Source organism: Pongo abelii, chromosome 4, assembly GCF_028885655.2.
Source record: "Pongo abelii isolate AG06213 chromosome 4, NHGRI_mPonAbe1-v2.0_pri, whole genome shotgun sequence".
NCBI classification, from domain to species: Eukaryota; Metazoa; Chordata; class Mammalia; order Primates; family Hominidae; genus Pongo; species Pongo abelii.
The window spans coordinates 186703896-186725814 of record NC_071989.2 but is presented as its reverse complement, the minus strand read 5'-3'; the positions used below and the strand labels follow the sequence as shown (position 1 = coordinate 186725814).

Below are 21919 nucleotides of genomic sequence, written 5' to 3'. Positions count from 1 at the left end.
CTCTGAGGCCACCTACAGTGATAGAAAAGGCGGCACTACAGTGCCATAGGTTCGGATGTGTTCTCTAGGCACAGGTGGGTTTTTTGTTGTTGTTGTTGTTGTTTTCTTCCTGTTGACTTTATAAAACAAGAGGAGAAATAGGGGTCAAGTCAAAGGAATCTATTTTTAATTTTCTTTTTTTTTTTTTTTTTGAGATGGAGTCTTGCTCTGTCCCCCAGGCTGGAGTGCAGTGGCGTGATCTCGGCTCACTGCAACCTTCGCCTCGCAGGTTCAAGCGAATCCCCCGCCTCAGCCTCCTGCATAGCTGGGACTACAGGCACGTGCCACCACGCCAAGCTAATTTTTTGTATTTTAGCAGAGACGGGGTTTCACCGTGTTGGCCAGGATGGTCTCTATCTCCTGACCTCATGATCTGCTCGCCTTGGCCTCTCAAAGTGCTGGGATTACAGGCATGAGCCACTGCACCCAGCCAAGTCAAAGGAATCTAAAAGCAAGGGTAGAGAAAACCTACTCCTGCCATAGAGCACAGACTTTTGCTGGAGGATGTGTCTGTCATGTCTATTGTTTTTTTGTTTTTTTTTTTTTGAGATGGAGTCTCTGTCAACCAGGCTGGGGTGCAGTGGTGCAATCTTGGCTCACTACAACCTCCACCTCCCGGGTTCAAGAAGTTCCCCTGCCTCAGCCTCCCAAGTAGCTGGGATTACAGGCATGTGCCACCACGCCCGGCTAATTTTGGCATTTTTGTAGAGATGGGATTTCGCCATATTGACGAGGTTGGTCATGAACTCCTGACCTCAGGTGATCCACTCGCCTAGGCCTCCCAAGTGCTGGGATCATAGGCCACCACGCCCGGCCTGTCATGTCTATTTCAATCAGCAGTTGCAAAATTATTAACCCACAGAGGAAATAATTGCTACTGAGGAAAAGGCTCTCTACGCACAGTGAAGAACCTGACACAACCCGGCTTATGTGCCCTCCTGAATCAGTCCTCGTTTGGTAAGAGACTTCTTTCCCAAACCCTTGAGGAAACAGCCACTAACCTCTGTAATGTGTGTGGCCATGTTTTCATAACTGAACTCAATTGATAAACAGCAAAGCACCACTTCTACCTCAGAAAAAGAAAGACAATCTTAACCTGGCATTAGATGGGACCCCTCATCTGTCTTGCCACTAGGAAGCTACTGTAACTCGTCCTCTGGAGGAGCTGGGTGGACGGGGCGATGGCGGGACATCGGGATGCTGCCCATGCATGGCCCTACCCCAGCTGGACATGAGAGTTGCAAAAACAAGGTGCTAGACGCAAGCTATAACCAACCGTGCCAAGTTCACGTTTGTCCCGTCCCTACGTTGTGTATGTGCCAGGATTTGAGCACTTCTAGGGCATATGCTGACAACGTTATCAAATACCACAAACCATCGCCTCGTTCCTAGTTTTGGGTCAGATACTGAGAATCAGTCCTAGCACTGACAAAGATTGACAGTTGTCCTTGTCTCCCAACATTCAGAATCTATGAGCTGCCCAGAGGCATCTGGACTTTCTATGTGCTTTTAATGCATCCCTCAGCATGGCCAGAATGAAGACATCAGAAAATACCAACTGTTGGAGAGGCTGGGGAGCAACCAAACTCTCTTCCTCAGCTGGCATGACATCCGGTGCACGCTCCACCTGGGAAACTCTCAGTCAGTAGCTGCTGAAAGTGGACAAGCACATCTGCGATGACCAGTGACCCCTTGGGTGGAGAATATCCGACAGAAAAGTGCGTGTGTGCTCCCCAAAGACACTCACAGGTGTGTGCACAGCAGCACTTTCATCACCTCCCAAAGCTGTAACCACCCAAGCCCTCACTGACAGTAGAAACTGTGAACAGATTCTAGGACATTTCAGCCCCGGCACGCTATGTCCCCACGGGAAGGACAGATCCTTAAACACATGCGACAATCTGGGCCAATCTCGCAAAACAGAGTAAATGAAGCTCACACAAAAGGAGTCCTGATCTCCTTTATTTCCAAGGGGGCTGCAGTTACCCTTGATGGGGAGGCTCACCACAGGAAGCCGGCCACAGAAGACTCATCGTGAATGGCTTCCAGTCACAGGATTTGTTGTGGTTTTCATTTCAATCTGGTTAATGATTAAATTTCATGAAAATTCATTGAGCTGTACAGTTATGATAGGAATGACTTTTTGCTATGTATATAATATTTCAATTAAAAGTAAAAAAAAGAAGAAATAAACAGCATGTCTCAAACACATTATGAAAATCTCAGCCGAGTGCGGTGGCTCACACCTGTAATCCCAGTACTTTGGGAGGCCGAGGCAGGTGGATCATGAGGTGAAGAGATCGAGATCATCCTGGCCAACATGGTGAAACCCTGTCTCTACTAAAAATACAAAAATTAGCTAGATGTGGTGGTGAGCGCCTGTAATCCCAGCCACTCGAGAGGCTGAGGCAGGAGAATCACTTGAACCCTGGAGACAGAGGTTATAGTGAGCTGAGATCATGCTACCACACTCCAGCCTGGCAACAGAGCGAGGTTCCGTCCCAAAACAAAAACAAAAGAAGAAAGAAAATCTCAGCAGATATGGAGTGGCAGGTAGGGTAGTTGAAGGATCTGTCACAAACCCAGAGTCACACAACTGTACCCAAGTGCAGAGATGGCATCAGGACTTTTAGAGTAACTGTCTTCACAGCACCAGAAAGCCCCAGATTGCTGCAGGAGTTTCCAGCACTCACACCTATTTAACCACAGGGCAGAATACTCCCAAAACAGCACTGACAAGCACTTATCTGGTTCAAGGGAGGGTGGAAGAGGAGAGGGTTGGGATCAAGAGGTACCTGACTACCTCACACATCTAGGTGCCAGCAATGGTCCCAGGAGGCTGGGACCTTCTTTCTCCTTGATTAGATCACAATGCTCATATAAATCTTTAACAAACCACAGTTAGCTGTTTACATACTTTCCATTAATCCCACAGTTAGTTGCAAAAACTACATGATTACTGCTTTTGCGTTTTATCTTAGTGCTCTAAAATTATGCCGGCTTATATGCAGGGATGAGAAAAAGCCCATTAAATAAAAATGGAGTCAGTTTTGTTAGTACTTTTGCTGTTTCACTGTTACAGGATCATGGCTCCTTTCTGAGAAAAACCACAGGAAAACTTGACCACGTGCACATGGAACCCAATAAGTGCTGACTCAATGTCACCATGGCCATCATTCCCTCTGCCACGCTCCCTCCTCAATATCAGCCATGGCCATCATTCCCTCTGCCAAACTCCCTCCTCAGTGTCACCACGGCCACCATTCCCTCTGCCACGCTCCCTCCTCAATATCACCACGGCCACCATTCCCTCTGCCACGCTCCCTCCTCAATATCAGCCACGGCCATCATTCCCTCTGCCAAACTCCCTCCTCAGTGTCACCACGGCCATCATTCCCTCTGCCACGCTCCCTCCTCAATATCACCACGGCCACCATTCCCTCTGCCACGCTCCCTCCTCAATATCAGCCACGGCCATCATTCCCTCTGCCACGCTCCCTCCTCAATATCAGCCACGGCCACCATTCCCTCTGCCACGCTCCCTCCTCAGTGTCACCAGGGCCACCATTCCCTCTGCCACGCTCCCTCCTCAGTGTCACCAGGGCCACCATTCCCTCTGCCACGCTCCCTCCTCAATATAATGCCGAAGGGTCTTGAGAGGTCAAATTGCCCATCCCCCACCTCCAGGTGACTCAGCATTGGCACCACTGAGGACAGATGATAATCGTTTTCCACAACAATGACAATCACAACCAATCTCACAGGCCAGTGTGTTGTGGCCACTGCCAGATCCCCAGGGAGGCCTCACAATGGGGACTCTTCCATGGGGACCGGCCATCTGCCTGCTCCATATCTTCCCATTTGCTTTTCTGAAGCTTCTCACATCTCTCCCATAGCCAGAGAGAGTACCACGCACCAAAGAGTTAGCTATGAGGCCTGACCCAAGACAGGAGGAAAAGTGGTTCAAAAGTTCTAGCACCCCAGGGTGCTCCTCTCCATTGTGGGTGATTTCACCCGTTCCTGAGACACTTCACACCCATGGGTGTCTGTGTCTGGGAGGCTGTTCAGATCCACTACTGCTGCTGAAGGTGCTCCCCATACTTCACAGGACTTCATTTTCTTTCCCCGGAACTACTCTGAAGTCACACCGTGGGTGGCGCACCTCATCACCGATGCTAAATCCCACCGACTCCTCTCGCTCCTCTTGACAGTCTCAAAGGGCTTGCCATTCAAGGCCTCAGAAAGCTGGCACAGCCGTCTCAGACCAGGCATGTTTTCTCCTGCAGTATGTTCTCGTGTTTTTTATTTTTCCTTTTTTTTTTTTGAGACAGAGTCCTCGCTCTGTCACCCAGGCTGGAGTGCAGTGGCATGATCTCAGCCCACTCTGAGCTCCGCCTCCCGGGTTCACACCATTCTCCTGCCTCAGCCTCCCAAGTAGCTGGGACTACAGGCGCCCAGCGCCACACCTGGCTAATTTTTTGTATTTTTAGTAGAGACAGGGTTCCACCGTGTTAGCCAGGATGGTCTTGATCTCCTGACCTCATGATCTGCCTGCCTCTGCCTCCCAAAGTGCTGGGATTACAGGCGTGAGCCACCACGCCCGGCCAAATAAATCTTTACGAGAGTTTGAAGAGTCTTCACAAATTTTATTTCAATGCGGATATAGCTAATGACTCACATATATTAGCATATATATTTTTGATAATTCAACAAATTTTATTCCCAAGTATGTACAGATTTTATTTCCCAGATGACGATAAGAAAATTGGAAGATGGGAACTATTTTTTAGCAACATGGTTTTTCACTTGTATATCTGGTAAAATCCTGGGGTGTCACATAGAAAAGCAATGGTGTGCAGGGGACTCCCCCTCTAGAAACTGCACATTTTCTTTTTGTTATTTTATTTGTATAAATTTATGGGGCACGGGTGTAATTTTGTGAAACTGCTATTTGTATGGTGGTGAAGTCAAAACTTGTGCTGTATTGATCACTGGAGTCATATTGCCATTGCATTCATTGAGTAACTTCTTATCACCCACCCCCTCCCGCCCCCAGCACCCTCCAAGTCTTCACTGCCTATCATTCCACACTCTACCTCTGGGTGTACACATTATTTAGCTCACACTTATATGTGAGAACAAGCTGTATGTGTCTTTCCGTGTCTGAGCTGCTTCATTTAAGATAACGCCCTCCAGTTCCATCCATGCTGCTGCAAAAGACATGATTTTACTCCTCTTCGTGGCTGAACAGCCCTCTGCTCTGTACGTAGACCACATTCTTGATGCAGTCATCTGTTGATGGACACGCAGGTTGATTTCATATCTTCGCCTTTGTGAATAGTGCTGAGGTGAACAGAAGCTTGAACCTGCAGATGTTTTTATGGGGTTGACTCTCAGTAAAGTTCATGATTACATGGACCAAGAAATGAAGGTGGGCGAAGAAGCCAGCATCGATGGGTGTGTCTCTCAGATGATTGTTGCATCACTGACAACAGAAATCAGGAATTTATTTTCTGTTTATTTCATCTGTTTTTGGCCTTTTGCATTCTTTTGGCTTTTAAAAATACTCCACTTCATTTTATTTAAGGGCTTTATGCTGTAACTATGTTTAGTGATTATTGTACCCATGATACTATGTATTCCAGAATTCTTACATTTTAATTAAATTACAGCCATGGGGCTTAAAGACAGGGATACCTTCTGAGAATCACATCTTTGTGCAGACGTTGTCGACTGTACTTACTCAAACCTGGATGGCACAGGCTACTGCTCCTAGACTAAAAAGCTGTACAGCATTTTACTCTACTCAATTATAACATCATGGTAATTGTAATGCAGCGGTAAACATTTGTGTATCTAAACAACCCAAACATAAAAAAGGCAGTGTACCGCCCTAGAATTGCCTATGACATCAATAGGCGATAGGAATTTTTCAGCTCCGGGGTCCATGGGCATATAAATCTTTACCACTTCACAGACCATGTAAAGAACCTTAAAATAGTACAAATCAATATGCTGTTTCCCATATTGTATGCTATTAAATTTATATATTTTAATTCTGTATATATGATAACCCACAAAAATGCAATTATTTTTTATTTATTGTTTTTTTGTTTGTTTTGAGATGGAGTCTCACTCTGTCACCAAGGCTGGAGTGCAGTGGCACCATGTCAGCTCACTGCAACCTCCATCTCCTCGGTTCAAGTGATTTTCCTGCCTCAGCCTCCCAAGTAGCTGGGATTACAGGTGCCCACCACCACGCCCTGCTAGTTTTTATTTAGTAAAGACAGGGTTTCACCATGTTGGCCAGGCTGGTCTCGAACTCCTAACCTCAGGTGATCCAACCGCCTTGGCCTCCCAAAGCGCTGGGATTACAGACGTGAGCCACCACGCCCGGCCTATTTTTTATTTCTTAAACTGATTGTCTCTTACAGGATTGGTAAGTGAAAGGGCTGATCACGAATGTCCACAGGATTAGTAAGTGAGAGAAAGGGCTGGTCACGCATGTCTACAAGCTTGCACTCCTGCTGCTCATGATTCTTTATTTTAAATCTGTTTCCTTCTGGTATTATTTGCTTTTAGCATAAGGATTTCCTTCAGCTTTTGTGTACTACGAGAGTACTATTGCCTTTGATGAATCCAGTGTTTATTTATATTGAAATATCTTTATTTCACATGTAGTATTTTTTGGGCTGGGCGTGGTGGCTCATGCCTGTAATCCCAGCACTTTGGAAGGCCGAGGCGGGTGGATCACAAGGTCAGGAGTTCGAGACCATCCTGGCTAACATGGTGAAACTCCATCTCTACTAAAACTACAAAAAATTAGCCAGGCGTGGTGGTGGGCGCCTGTAGTCCCAGCTACTCAGGAGGCTGAGGCAGGAGAATGTCATGAACCCGGGAGGCGGAGCTTGCAGTGAGCCAAGATTGTGCCACTGCACTCCAGCCTGGGCCACAGATAGAGACTCCATCTCGAAAGGAGAGGAGAGGGGAGGGGAGGGGAGGGGAGGGGAGGGGAAGCTGAGTGCCGTGGCTCACCCCTGTAATCCTAGCACTTTGGGAGGCCGAGGCAGGTGGATCGCCCAAGGTCAGGAGTTCGAGACCAGCCTGGCCAACATGGTGAAACCTCATCTCTACTAAAAAATACAAAAATTAGCCAGACGTGGTGGTGGGCACCTGTAATCCCAGCTTCTTGGGAGGCTGAGGCAGGAGACTCACTTGAACCCGGGACGCAGAGGTTGCAGTGAGCCAAGATTGCACCATTGGACTCCAGCCTGGGCAACAAGAACAAAAGTCCATCTCAAAGACAAAAAAAAAAAAGAAATATTAATGAAATGTGATAAAACTAAAACCTTAATTAAATCTGTGTGGAGATAAAATGCAGATCATTCCATTGCATTTAGGAAAATAAAGTAATTCAAACATATTTTTTAACATCTAACTTCATTTTAAAAATCAAAAATAGGCCAGGCACAGTGGCTCACGCCTGTAATCCCAGCACTTTGGAGGGCAAAGTGGGCAGGTCACTTGAGGTCAGGAGTTCAAGACCAGACTGGCCAACATGGTGAAACCCTGTCTCTACTAAAAATACAAAAATTAGCCGGGCGTGGTGGCATGTGACTGTATCCCCAGATACTCAGGAGGCTGAGGGCTGGAAAATCACTTAAACGCGGGAGGCAGAGGTTGCAATGAGCCGAGATCGCACCACCGTACTCCAGCCTGGGTGACAGAGTGAGACTCTGTCTCAAATAAATAAATAACTATAAAAAATATGTTCTCATACTTTGTTAATTCTACTCTAACAAAATACCTGATACTAATGTCTTTTTTTTTTTTTTTTTTTTTGAGATGGAGTCTTGCTCTGTCCACCCAGGCTGGAGTGCAGTGGAGCAAGCTCCACCTCCCAGGTTCACATCATTCTCCTGCCTCAGCCTCCTGAGTAGCTGGGACTACAGGCGCCCACCACAAGCCCAACTAATTTTTTTTGTATTTTTTAGTAGAGACAGGGACCGTGTTAGCCAGGGTGGTCTCGATCTCCTGACCCCGTGATCCGCCCACCTCGGCCTCCCAAAGTGCTGGGATTACAGGCATGAGCCACTACACCCAGCAGATACTAATTTCTACTTAACAGAAATTTATTTCTCACAGTTCTGTAGGCTTTGAAGTCCACGATTAAGGTGCCAGCATTCAGTGTCTGGGGAGGGTCCACCTAGAGGCGGAAGGTGGAAGGGCTGAAAGGCAAGGAACCCACCCCCTCAGGCCATTTTAATAGGACAGGCCTCTCCCCGCTGAGAATGCCACCATTATGATTTAACCACCCCTCAGTACTATCTCATGGGTAATTAAGTATCAACATGTGATATTCGGGGGACAAATTCAGCCCACAGCAAATGCCAATTGATCATTTTTAACTTTTAAAATAAACGATGTAAAATAATTTCAAATAGGTGGATATTTGTCCCTTACCCAAATTGTTCACCTGTCAAAATACCTCATTTTCTCTGTCACCTTTTTTCTCTATATATGATGCCATCTTGTTGTTTTTCTGAAATGCACGAAAGTTATGGGCAGACATGCTGTCCACCACTGCGAAACTGTGTTTTCCCCATGCTCAAAACCCCTCTGCATTATCATCCTACCAATTAAGTAAAAGACAAATGTCAATATGTTACTGTCCAACCCACAGGCACCCTTTAAATGTTTCCTCCTATGTGACAAATTTTCTTCCCTTTCTGGTCCAGGGTCCCCACCCTGGAGCTTGTGCTGCATTCATAGGTCCTGCCTTCTCCTTTATTTTCCAGTCTCAAACTCTTCTTCACCCGTTGCCTCTCTCATCCCCAATATTCTGCATTCCTCAGAATGAGCCTCTATGGGGCGTCGGAGGCTCCCTCACCACCAGCCTGGATTATGCTGTCCTGGCGGGAAGAACACAGGAACCGTGCTGTGCTCTGCTTGGTGCCTCCCTCGAGGACCCACATTTGCCACCTGTCCCAGCCCCAGTGATGTCACCATTCATGGCCTGGTGGGGCGGCATCTGCTAGACCCATCCACCTTCAATTTACAACGGGGACTTTATTCTGAATAGTATTTTGTGGGAAGTTATTCTAACACACTGTGCATAAGCTGTTCCTCATCTAACCAGCTGGTCAGTTCCTTCACTAACAAGCCTTTTTGTACAATTCCTTTCTCAACCAACTAACAGTGATGATAGCCTAATAGCAGCTCTGGGCTTTTTGTAGTTGCCATCTATTCTAAAGAAGAGTATTCCCTTCTCCTCTATCACCTGTCTGTTTGTCTATCTATCTCTCTCTATTATCTGTCAATCATCTATCTACCTATCTATCTACCATCTATCTTCATATCAAAAAAATTCCTCAATCAGTATATTATCCAATGAGCTACCTTTTGTTACAATCATTTATTTTCATGCTTCTTTGCCAGATTTGGGAGGTGGGAGACTTCCAAACCTCTCATATTTTTACACAAGGCATTCTAGGCTCTTCATTTACCATTCCCGGTGCCATGCTGTTATCAGCAACTTCATCAAGATATGTGATTCCTTCTCCCAGAGTGTGCTATGCAGAATTCGAGATCCAGTGTTACCTATGATCATTCCTACCGTTGAGTCACTGGGCCCTCTCAGTAGACATAGCCAATAAATTTATATATTTCTTACATACAAACATCTATACTATATGTTTCTATATTTCACTGTGTGTATGTGTCTGTGTATATATATAACCACAAGCTTTTCACAGTGTCTCTAATTCTGATCCACCCCCTGGAATTCTTTATAGAGTGTTCCTTTCCCATATTTGTCAATGCCTCTTTTAACAGTGAGAAACTGGCTCTCATTCACCTCAATATATTTAGCTACATGCACCTTATGTGCTGAGAAAAACCAATCTCATATCCACCCTGTGTGTGTTGTCTGCCCGCATCTCACATTCTCCCAATACCTCCACATACTCGGGTGCTTGCTGGCTTGCGGCCAACGTGCCTCCATGTGGCTCTATGCCCCCCGTCCCACTCCCTCACTATTGGAAATCCTTGGGTGCTGCCGGATGCACCATTAACACTCACTTGCTCTGCCCACCGTTTCCCTCACTGCCCTGCCTCCTAGGGTGCTCCAACCCCACTACCAAGGGAACGCAGCAACCAATGCCAACTCCTCCATGGCCAGGAGCAGAGGGAAGGAAATGACAAGGAGTCCAGGAAGAGAATGGAAAGAGAAGAAGAAGAAGAAGATATAAAGCTCAGGGTTGAACATTCATTTCTTTTCTGTCACTACCGCAAGATTGCCTGGCTCAAGGGGCAGAGCCAGGATTCAAACACAGATGGGTCTAATTGCAGTTAGCAAATATAGAAGGAATGATGGAAGTAGAATACCACTATTTGGCAACCACTGTAGAAATAATAAATTAATCACGTTTGACATCTATTTTCATGTCAAAAATAGATGTCAAATAATCTGGTTTTTTTTTTTTTTTTTTTTGAGAAGGAATCTCACTCTGTCACCCAGGCTGGAGTGCAGTGGCACGATCTCGGCTCACTGCAAGCTTCCCCTCCCAGGTTCACACCATTCTCCTGCCTCAGCCTCCCGAGTAGCTGGGACTACAGGTGCCCGCCACCACGCCCGACTAATTTTTTGTATTTTTAGAAGAGACAGGATTTCACCATGTTAGCCAGGATGGTCTCGATCTCCTGACCTCGTGATCCACCTGCCTTGGCCTCCCAAAGTGCTGGGATTACAGGAGTGAGCCACTGTGCCCAGCCAAATAATTATATTTGACATCTATTTTCATGTGACTATATTCAGGTTAGTCTCCGCTTCCTTCATCCCACAAAAGTAATTTTGATGTATTTAATTTTTGTGACTCTAAGTGAATTATAAATGCTTACAGTGGGTTCACACGCCCTAGACAAGCAAAGTCCAATGAAATATCTCATAAATTTTGTTATGAAGGAAATTTTGTCATTTAAGCTGAAAGGTATAGGGTGACATGCATTTTCTTCCTACAGACTTGAGGACAATAAACCCCACCCACCGAGGGCCCCTTCTTCAACAGAGGGAAGCTATGGAGGCAGAAGCTGTGTCCACTTTCTAAATACAAAGGCTTCTCAAGACAGGTCAAGCAGATAGGATGTTGGCTTGGTTCTTGCACTGTTCAGCTGCGCCACATTCTGGGGACCATGGCAAGAATCTCCCCTTGGCAGTGCACGCCTCAATTCACCATCCCCTCTTCCCAGTGCCAGATTCAGCACCTCCGGCCCTACATGCCTGTGATGCTAAACAGGCCATGGGAGCTCCTTTTGGTCCTGCCACCTGGCCATCCAAAGGTCATGGCCACATCAGCGACAGGGATGAAGCTCCAACTTTCTTCACTCCTCGGACTATGGGAAAGTACAACTATGAAGTACTTTGTGAGAGATCACACTGTTGTCTGTCCAAAGACAGTGTCTATAAATGCCCTGCAGGAGGACTGAACTCGGCCACTCACATGGGCACCTTCAGGGGGCTGGTCACCCACATGGTGAAACAGAGGCAGAGGGATGGGGGATCTAGAGGATCAACAGGCAGAGTCCCATGCCCCTGGGTCCTGGGAGGAGCAGGAGGTCTGATGACACAAGTGACCCTGTCCCTCCACCGGGACCCTCTGTACCATCCAGACAGAAGAGCTCCACATTAAATGTGCACAGCTTCCTGAAGCAGGTCATTGCTGTCGCCTAATAAGACTTGGTCATTCCAACATCCCCACCAACCCTACCACCCTGTCTGTGCATTTTAATTTTAAAAATCATGGTGTGCTAAAACAAATGTTCTCACTTTAGTATATTCTAGCACAAAATGCTTACAGAAGATACTCCTTTGTAAAGAGTAAAAAGACTATATACACACATACACACATATATCTCTTTTTTTTTTTTTTTTTGAGATGGAGTCTTGCTCTATCGCCCAGGCTGGAGTGCAGTGGTGCGATCTTGGCTCACTGCAAGCTCCGCCTCCCGGGTTCACGCCATTCTCCTGCCTCAGCCTCCCAAGCAGCTGGGATTACAGGTGCCTGTCACCATGCCCAGCTAATTTTTCATATTTTTAGTAGAGATGGGGTTTCACCATGTTAGCCAGGATGGTCTCGATCTCCTGACCTCATGATCCGCCCGCCTTGGCCTCCCAAAGTGCTGGGATTACAGGCATGAGCCACTGCACTCGGCATAGATAGATAGATAGATACAGATATATATAGATATATAAATATATATATAATCTTAATTGCAAAATAAAATTTAAAAGCACAAGTAACTTGAGTCCTGTCCCCTCAATTCCTCCCGTGAGCATTGCATTCGCTTGTCTTCAGATTTTTTGTTTGACATACATACAAAATCATCTATACCAAAATAAAAAAACCTTTACATACAAAAAACCTCCAACTTCGTCGTGAGGAATGGTGCCAGGAGGTCAGCCCAGGGTGCCAGGTCTGGGCAAATCCCAGCGGGTCTTGGATCCTGCAATATTTCCTACTTGATACCAGGACCTAGTAAGTGCCCACAGGATGCAAAGCTGGGCTGGGTGGGCTGTTTGCTTGCATGACAAGGAGGCCGGGGTGCCTCTCTCCCCATCACGCATCTCCCAGGAGGCGTGAAAGAGGGGAATTCATGGTCAACCCCAGTGGCTCTTCAGGATGAACTGGTGATGCTCCCTGTTGGCTTCAGTGGGCAGGGAGGGTAGGGCTGGGCCATTCGGATTCAAATGTTAATGAACATAGGGGGCACCCAGAACACAATGAAAGGCCCTCTGAACCCTGCACAGGGCAGCCCTGCCAGCATCTACAGCCTCTCCCTCAGTAAAGCAGCCTGGGGAGGGCTCAGCCCAGCAGGCTTAGGGGCTGCTGGGAATGGGTATCTGTTCCCCTGGAGGACATTCTCAGGGGATCCTTCACTTGCCTGCAGGGATGTTTAGCATACGGTACAGTGAGAAGCCGTATGGGGCCTACCAGCAGCCTGTCTAGAGCTCTTCTCTGACGCGCTGGTTTCCCTGATAGAACAAGAGAGTGAGGGAAGCCGTGGAGAACACGTGTACTCATCTGGCTTCCATGGGTCATGCTACCCGCTCCACACTCACACTGTCTTCCTCTTCCTCTTCCTCTCCATCCTCTAGGTTCTCCATCTCTTCTCCTGGATGCAGCACAGGAGACTTTCTTGCCATCTGGAAGGAGGCAATTGTGCATGTCAGGGTGGGGCCCAGCGCTTCTGACCTCAGCCCGGCCTCCCCACAGGGACCATTCAGGGTTGCTGCACCATTCAATGCTGCAGCCTGGGGGCCAGAAAGCAAGGCAGTGCCTTGGTTTCTAGACACTGAAGACCCAAAGACCTCAACTGCTGAGAGGAGAACAGGTCCCTCAGGAAGACAATCATAAAAGAGGGAAAGAGGGAGTGGGGCAGAGCTAAAAGAGAAGCTCATGAGTCAGAAAGAGAGAATAAAAAGAGGAGAGGCTGGGTGCGGTGAGCTCATGCCTGTAATCCTAGCACTTTGCAAGGCTGAGGCAGGCGGATTGCTTGAGCCCAGGAGTTTGAGACTAGCCTGGGCAACATGATGAAACCCCGTCACTGTTTAAATTTTTTTTATTTAAAAATTAAAAAAAAAAGGAGGGGGGCCCGGCGCGGTGGCTTATGCCTGTAATCCCAGCACCTAGGGAGGGCAAGGTGGGCAGATCACGAGGTCAGGAGATCGAGACCATCCTGGCCAACATGGTGAAACCCCATCTCTACTAAAAACACAAAAAATTAGCTGGGCGTGGTGGCGGGTGCCTGTACAGTCCCAGCTACTCAGGAGGTTGAGGCAGGAGAATGGCGTGAACCTGGGAGGTGGAGCTTGCAGTGAGCCAAGATCGCGCCACTGCACTCCAGCCTGGGCGACAGAGCGAGACTCTGTCTCAAAAAAAAAAAAAAAAAAAAAAAAAAGAGAAGGGGAATGAAAGGAGATGAAAGAGGAGATAAATTACATTCAGACAGTGGCCTCTTCTGTCGGCATTAAATTGGCCAAATGACCTTCAGGGTGTCGGGAGCGGCAGCGGTGATAGGGCGGCCATGAGAAGGAAAGGGGAGAGTTAGAGTCGAGGGGCCATTTGGGCCCCACTGTCCTGGGGCTGTGACGCCAACCCCAGAGGCTCTAGTGTGCTCATCTCGAGACTCCTCCCTACAGCCTGGATCACTTCCTCCCTGCAGCAAGGGAGGGGCCTCTGATTTCCCACATGCTTTCCCAGCCCTCAAATTCCATAACCCTCAAATTCCCCAGGGAGGGGAGGCCCGTGTCATCCCCTTTCCCCAGGAGGCGGCCACTGTCTCCATGATGCTCTGTGCCTGGCACAGACTTCCCTCTCTGCTCTAACCGTTAGGGCCTGATTTTGTTCTCCTGATTGATGCCCATTTCCTTTCTCCTTGTCAACCTCCACCAATGCTACTGGTCTCCAATAGAACAACATTGGAAGGAAGGGCACTGCCAGTCCTTCCAGTAAATCCATGGATCCCACCCTAGGTCAGGGACATGGCCACAGGCCTGGGTTGTGTTGGGATCTGTGAGAGATGATGATGACCAAAGCCTGGGATGACCCTGGAAATGTAAAATATTCAAGCCTCACAAGAATCCCGCTAGCATCTCAATGGTTGGCAAGGACAGAACGGGATTCCAGGGAAAGCCCCTTGTCCCATTGCCTTAATCCGCAGGTGAGGCCGTGGTTGTTAGCACATGAATGAAGGGGCCCTGCCAGGGTGTGCCTGAACTGTGGGAGGACTGGGCGGAAGGGCATGTGGCCGGCCTGACCCAGGGAACACGCTGGGCCTGATGGCAGTGTGGGGAACAGGACAAGGCTGCTGGGCCAGAGCAAAGGGCGTGACAAAAAAGTGAGCCCTGTGCCGGCTGCCCAGTGGCCCTGTCCTGGGCGTGGTGGATTCCTGGAGCCAGGTCAGCGGGAGGGTGAGAGCCAGTGCCTGCAGCAACACAGCAGCCCCTCCATGCATGTCCCCTAGGATTCCTGCCAGCCACAGAGGGCCTCGGTGACAGCTGGACACTGATTTCTCAAACGAAACCCAATTCAGGCTTCATTCCTAACCCAAGGATTTGGGATTGGGTGAGGAGTGGCCAGAAATGTGCTGAAGCGTGGGTTTCCCCTCGCGCCTCCACGGCGGGTGAAGCGTGGGCTTCCCCTCACGCCTCCACGGCGGGTGAAGCGTGGGCTTCCCCTCACGCCTCCATGGTGGGGGCGTACATATTCATCCCAGAGGAAGGATTCTCTGCATCATCCAACCCTGTGGGCGCCCTTCAACCCGGAGCCGATGGTGAGGACGGGACAGGAAGGTGCTGCTGCAGGTGCCAAGAGTGCAGAGGGAGAGGGTGGACTCCTCCCACCTCCTGGCACACACGTGGAAGACTTTGTCTCCAGGGAGACTTAGGGGCTGTGAGGGGCTGTGTCCCACATCACTCCCCGCATAGCACCAAAAGCCACACCCACATACTAATCCCGTGTTCTCCATTCACAAAGGATGCCAACCCATCAAAACCCAAGGATTTAGTGCTTTCTGTGGCACAGGCAGGAAAGATCTGGTTTTCTGCAAAAGGCCATCTTTAAACACCAGAGCAAGAAATGAATATGACAAGCAGAGCACACACAACATCCATGCAAACACAACCTCTTAGGACTCTGTCTTAATTAAAATACAAAAGGAGGCTGGGCTCGGTGGCTCTTGCCTATAATCCCAGCACTTTGGGAGGCCGAGGTGAACAGATCTCTTGAGTCCAGGATTTCAAGACTAGCCTGGGCAACATGGCGAAACCCTGTCTCTACAAAAAGTACAAAACAGCCAAGCATGGTGGCATGCACCCGTATTCTCAGCTACTTTCTGGAGGCTGAGGTGGAAGGATTGATTGAGCCCAGGAGATGGAGGTTGAGCCACGATGGCACCACTGACTGCACTCTAGCCTGGGTGACAGAGTAAGACCCTGTCTCCAAAAAGAAAAAGAAAAAAAAAAAAAAGGAATAAATCAGACTTCTGCACCTGCATCTAGCTCCTTTTCCATTTACTGATTTTATAACCCCCATTCTACTGCCCCTGTAAGAACCCTCTGCACAGGCCCCACCTGGAGTCCTTCTCTACCTGAAGAGGCTTCATCCTCATGGCTGCCCTCAGGCAAGCTGTCCTTGAGCCCATCTGTAGAGACACAAACATCAGCAGAAAGGTGATTCCAGAGAGTTACTCACCCAGCTCTTCTACTCTATGTGCAACCATGTGGAGGACACAAGGTCCCCTTTGTCCTCTGTGTCCTCAGATTCTCCCTGTGCTCTGTGGACTCAGAGGCTGTCAACAAGGCACGGCTCACAGTTGAGAGCCTTCAGGTGACAGGGAGGAGCTGAAGACATTCCCTTCCAACCGTACATTTTCACTGGACCATCACGGCTCTCACCTGCAAACCCCTTCCAACTGTACACTTCCACTGGACCATCACGGCTCTCACCTGCAAACCCCTTCCAACTGTACACTTCCACTGGACCATCACGGCTCTCACCTGCAAACCCCTTCCAACTGTACACTTCCACTGGACCATCACGGCTCTCACCTGCAAACCCCTTCCAACTGTACACTTCCACTGGACAATCACGGCTCTCACCTGCAAACCCCTTCCAACTGTACACTTCCACTGGACCGTGACAGCTCTCACCTGCAAACCCCTTCCAACTGTACACTTCCACTGGACCATCACGGCTCTCACCTGCAAACCCCTTCCAACTGTACACTTCCACTGGACCATCACGGCTCTCACCTGCAAACCCCTTCCAACTGTACACTTCCACTGGACCATCACGGCTCTCACCTGCAAACCGATAACCCTGAAATTCCAGCTTTGATGCATGTGCTTTGAGTTAGATGAGTTCAGTGAACATAATTGATGCAAGGCTCACAGAAGCTGCATGAGAGAAGGTTCTAGGAGGATGGAAATGTTTTTTGCAGTATAGACATATGGCTACTGTGCACTCAAAGTATGGCTCTGGTGAGGAGGTCCTGAATTTTAAATTTTACTATTTTATTTTTGAGACAGAGTCTTGCTCTGTCACCCAGGCTGGAATACATTGGCATGATCTCAGCTCACTGCAACCTCCGCCTCCCAGGTTCAAGTGATTCTCCTGCCTCAGCCTCCCAAATAGCTGGAACTACAGTTGTGCACCAACACACCCGGCTAATTTTTGTATTTTTAGTAGAGACAGGGTTTCACCATGTTGGCCAGGCTGGTCTTGAACTCCTGATCTCAGGTGATCCACCCACCTCGGCCTCCCAAAGTGCTGGGATTACAGGCATGAGCCACCGTGCCTGGCCTCCTCCTGAAACTTTTACAAAACATTTTGCTGACCAAGAACAGTACAGAAATTTTGTCTCCAGTATTCAAATATGCATGTCAAGGAGGAAAACAAATTCTGAAGGAACTTTTTTAAAAGGCAACTACCTGAAAAATTGTGATAAAATATGTATAACACGAAATTTCCCATCTTCATCATTTCAAGTGTTCAGTAATGTTAAGAACCTTCAATTGGTATGCTACCATCGCCTCCATCATCTCCGGAGCTCTTTCCTCATCCTCACTGAAACTCTGCCTGTTAAACAGCCACTCCCCTTTCCCTCCTCTCTCCAGCCCCTGGCTTCCTACTATACCTAGTATACTTCAAGCATGCCCCTGTATACTTCATAGAGACACATTCTACTTTGTGTCTCTATGAAGTATACTAGGTACCTCATGTGAGTGGAAATATACAATATTTGTCCTTTTGTGTCTGCCTTATGTCACTCAGCATAGTCCTCAAGGTTCATTTATGTGGAGGCTTGGGTCCAAACACCCTTTTTTTGTAAGGTTGAATAATATTCCATTGTATGTCCATACCACATGTTATTGATCCCTTCGTCTGTCAATGGATATGAGTTGCTCCACCTTTTATCTATTTTGAATAACACGGCTATCGACAGGGATGGGCGAGTGTCTCTTTATTTCCTTGCTTTCAATTTTTGGGGAATACATACCCAGAAGTGGAATTGCTGGAGCGTCCCTAGGTATAATTTCCGAGGACCTGCCTTACTGTTTTCTAGAGGGGCAGCACTATGTTACATTCCCACCAGCAGTGCACAAGGGTTCCAGTCTCTCCACATCCTCACCAACATTCATTATTTTCTGGGTTTTCTTTGATACTAGTCAATGTAGTAGGAGTGAAATGGAATCTTGTTGTCATTTCCATCTGCCTAATGATTAGTGATGCTGAGTATGGAGAAATGTCCATTCAAGTCCTTTGCTCATTTGCTTTTTTTTTTTTAAGACAGAGTCTCACTCTGTCACCCAGGCTGGAGTGCAGTGGTGTGATCTCGGCTCACTGAAACTTCCACCTCCCAGGTTTAAGCGAGTCTCCTGCCTCAGCCTCCCAAATAGCTGAGATTACAGGCACGCACCACCACACCCGGCTAATTTTTGTATTTTTAGTAGAGACGGGGTTTTACCGTGTTGGCCAGGCTGGTCTCGAAGTCCTGACCTCAGGTGATCTGCCCGCCTCGGCCTCCCAAAGTGCTAGGATTACAGGTGTGAGCCACCGGGCCCGGCCTTGCTCATTTCTGAATTTGATTGTTAGGTTTTTGTTGTTGAGTATGTTTTTTTAATTGAAGTGTAATATTCACAGAGAGAAGCCACCAATCCCCAGAGGGCAGCTTGGTAAATTCTTGTAGAGTGAACACGTCTGGGACACCAGCCCTCAGATCAAGAAACAGAATATTACCAGAGCCACCCTCCCCCAGGGCACTAAGATAATCGCTGTCCTGACTTCTCACCAGATGGAGCCACCCTCCCCCAGGGCACTAAGATAATCGCTGTCCTGACTTCTCACCAGATGGAGCCACCCTCCCCCAGGGCACTAAGATAATCGCTGTCCTGACTTCTCACCAGATGGAGCCACCCTCCCCCAGGGCACTAAGATAATCGCTGTCCTGACTTCTCACCAGATGTTTCTTTTGCCTGTTTCAGAGCTTCCCAGAAACAGAATCGTGCCGTGCGCATTCATTTGTGTCTGGCTGCTTCTGCTCAACGTTATGTTGCTGAGATTCACCAACTGTGCGTGGCGGCTGTGAATCCATTTTCAGTGCTGTAAGAATTTTACTCCACAAATACACTGAGAGGTACTTATCCATTCTCCTGCTGGAAGCTGGGGCTACTGTGAAGGGTGCTGATATGAACATTCTAGTGCACATCATCTGGTGAACACATGCACAGTGCACAATTCTTTTGGGTCTATGCATAGGAGTGGAATGTGGGGATCACAGGTGTGGTCTCCTTTAGTAGGTATTACCCAAGGGTTTTCCAAAGTAGTTGTGCTATTTTACATTCCCAATAGTTTCGGTTACTCCACATTCTTGCCCAAACTTGGTATCAACAGTGTTTTTAATTTTAGCCATTCTGGTAGGTGTAATATTGGTTTCTCATTGTGGTTTAAATTTGATGGCTTATGAGGCTGAGCACGTTTTAAATGCTTTTTGGCCATTTGGATGTTCATTTGCTCTTTCTTCTCCCTCCTTCTCTCCCTCCTCTCTCCTCCCTCCCTCCCCCCCTCCTCCCTCCCTTTCTTCCTTCCCTTTTTTGTCCCTCTTCATTTCTTTCACCCATTGTCCTATTGGTCTGCCAGCTTTTTTCTTAATTTTTAAAAAAATTTATTTTACTTTAGGCCAGGCGCAGTGGCTCGCGCCTGTAATCCCAGCACTTTGGGAGGCCGAGGCAGGCGGATCACGAGGTCAGGAGATCGAGACAATCCTGGCTAACACGGTGAAACCCCGTCTCTACTAAAAATACAAAAATTAGCTGGGCATGGTGGCATGCGCCTGTACTCCCAGCTACTCGGGAGGCTGAGACAGGAGAATGGCATGAACCCGGGAGGCAGAGCTTCCAGTGAACTGAGATCACGCCACTGCACTCCAGCCTGGGCGACAGAGCAAGACTCCGTCTCAAAAAATATATATATACTTTACTTTAAGTTCTGGGCTACGTGTACAGAACGTGCAGGTTTGTTACATAGGTAAACATGTGCCATGGTGGTTTGCTGCACTTATCCACCCATCACCTAGGTATTAAGCCCCGCATGCATTTTTCTTATTAACTTACAAGAATTCTCTTTATACTCTACATGTGATTTATCTTTTCACCCTCCTCCATTCCCCACCTCTTTTTTTTGAGACAGAGTCTCACCCTGTCACCCAGGCTGCAGTGCAGTGGCACAATCATGGCTCACTGCAGCCTCAGCCTCCCAGGCTCAAGTGTTCCTCCTGCCTCAGCCTCCCAAGTATCTGGGACCACAGGCATGCACCAACATGCCCAGCCAATTTTTCATTTTTTGTAGAGACAAGGTCTTGCTAAGTTGCTCAGACTGTTCTCTAACTCCTGACCTCAAGTGATCCTTGCACCTTGGCCTCCCAAAGTGCTGGGATTACAGCATGAGCCACCACACCCAGCCCCATCTTTTTACTCTCTTATTGATGAAAAAATTCTTAATTTTACTATCATCCAATGTATCAATCATTTTCTTTGGGGGTAGTGTTTTGTCTTATTGAAGACATTTCTACCTGCCTCCTAAGGAGCGTTACAAATCTCCATATGCCCACAAAGCCGCACTGTTCTAATGTGTATTTTGTGCTAGAAAATAAAAGAGGCACTGTCCCAGAGGCTATGCCTACCTTGTGGGAAAACTGTCTTCATCATCATTCTCCAAGCCAGATGATCGGGATGAGGACAATCTCCATGGCTCCCGGCATCTGGAACGCTTCCTGCATTAGAGAGAGTGGGCCCGATGCCATCGTGGGCCCAGCCCCACCTGCACCCCACGGGGACAGGGCATGAGGAATGGAGAAGGTGTGGTGTCCTTGGGCAGAGCCGGCCCAGAGGTGTGGTTCTGCAAACAGAATGAGGGTACAGATGAGTCTGCCTGCATCGCCACGGAGCTCCGGGGACTGCAGGAGGTGGGAGACAAGCAGGTAGAAGAGGGATCCAGCGGGAAGAAGAGCAGAGGGTTCTCCCTGGAAAGGGAGAAAGAAGGGCGCACCTGGCTGGGCGCGGTGGCTCAGGCCTGTAATCCCAGCACTTTGGGAGACGGAGGCAGGCGGATCACAAGGTCAGGAGATGGTGACCATCCCGGGAGGTGGAGGTCCCAGGAGACTGGTGACACCCTGTCTCTACGACAAATACAAACATTAGCTGGGCGTGGCGACAGGCACCTGTAATCCCAGCTACTCAGGAGGCTGAGGCATGAGAATTACTTGAACCTGGGAGGCAGAGGTTGCGGTGAGCCGAGATCGTGCCACTGTACTCCAGCCTGGGTGACAGAGCGAAATGCTGTCTCAAAAAAAAAAAAAAAAAAAAGGACGCACCTTTCATTTAACAGCTCAGTGTTCCAGTGACCGGAGGTGAGGTTGCAGCTGCTGGTTCCACAGAGCCTGTCTCTGGCATTAGTTGTTTAGATGTCAGAATTGGTGAAAAGTTTGAGATTGTACCAGCTGGTCCAGGAAAGGTAACAGGGGAGCTATAAAGCTTGCAGCAGGGCAGTCAGGCTGTCCGGTGCACAGGGGCTCCAGAGCATGTGAGCCACACTCTGCTTAGGGCCAGGCCTCCCAGGAGTGACCCAGACCAGCCTTTTCTTTCTCATTCTCTCACTCTCTGAATTCAAAAGCTTGAACATGCCACGAAAGGTCTACCCAATATAAAGAAAGTATTTGCCTCCTGGGCTCAGAAACGGTATTAAGGAAATTACAAATCTACTGACTGTGACAGCAAATCAGTGGCTGCTTGGGATGGGGTGGGGTGGGAGGGGCTGTAGGGAGG

At 48.2% G+C, this 21919-nt stretch overlaps 1 long non-coding RNA gene across 1 annotated transcript; it reads right to left on the bottom strand.

Annotated features, from left to right (window-relative positions):
• Positions 1-13034: 13034 nt before the first annotated feature.
• LOC129047424 (uncharacterized) lies at positions 13035-21267 on the bottom strand. The gene is made up of 4 exons (XR_008521464.2): positions 21144-21267; positions 20779-20993; positions 16169-16239; positions 13035-13240 (listed from the first exon to the last, which is right to left on the bottom strand). It is a non-coding gene; the product is annotated as an uncharacterized LOC129047424 (long non-coding RNA).
• Between the last annotated feature and the right edge of the window lie 652 nt (positions 21268-21919).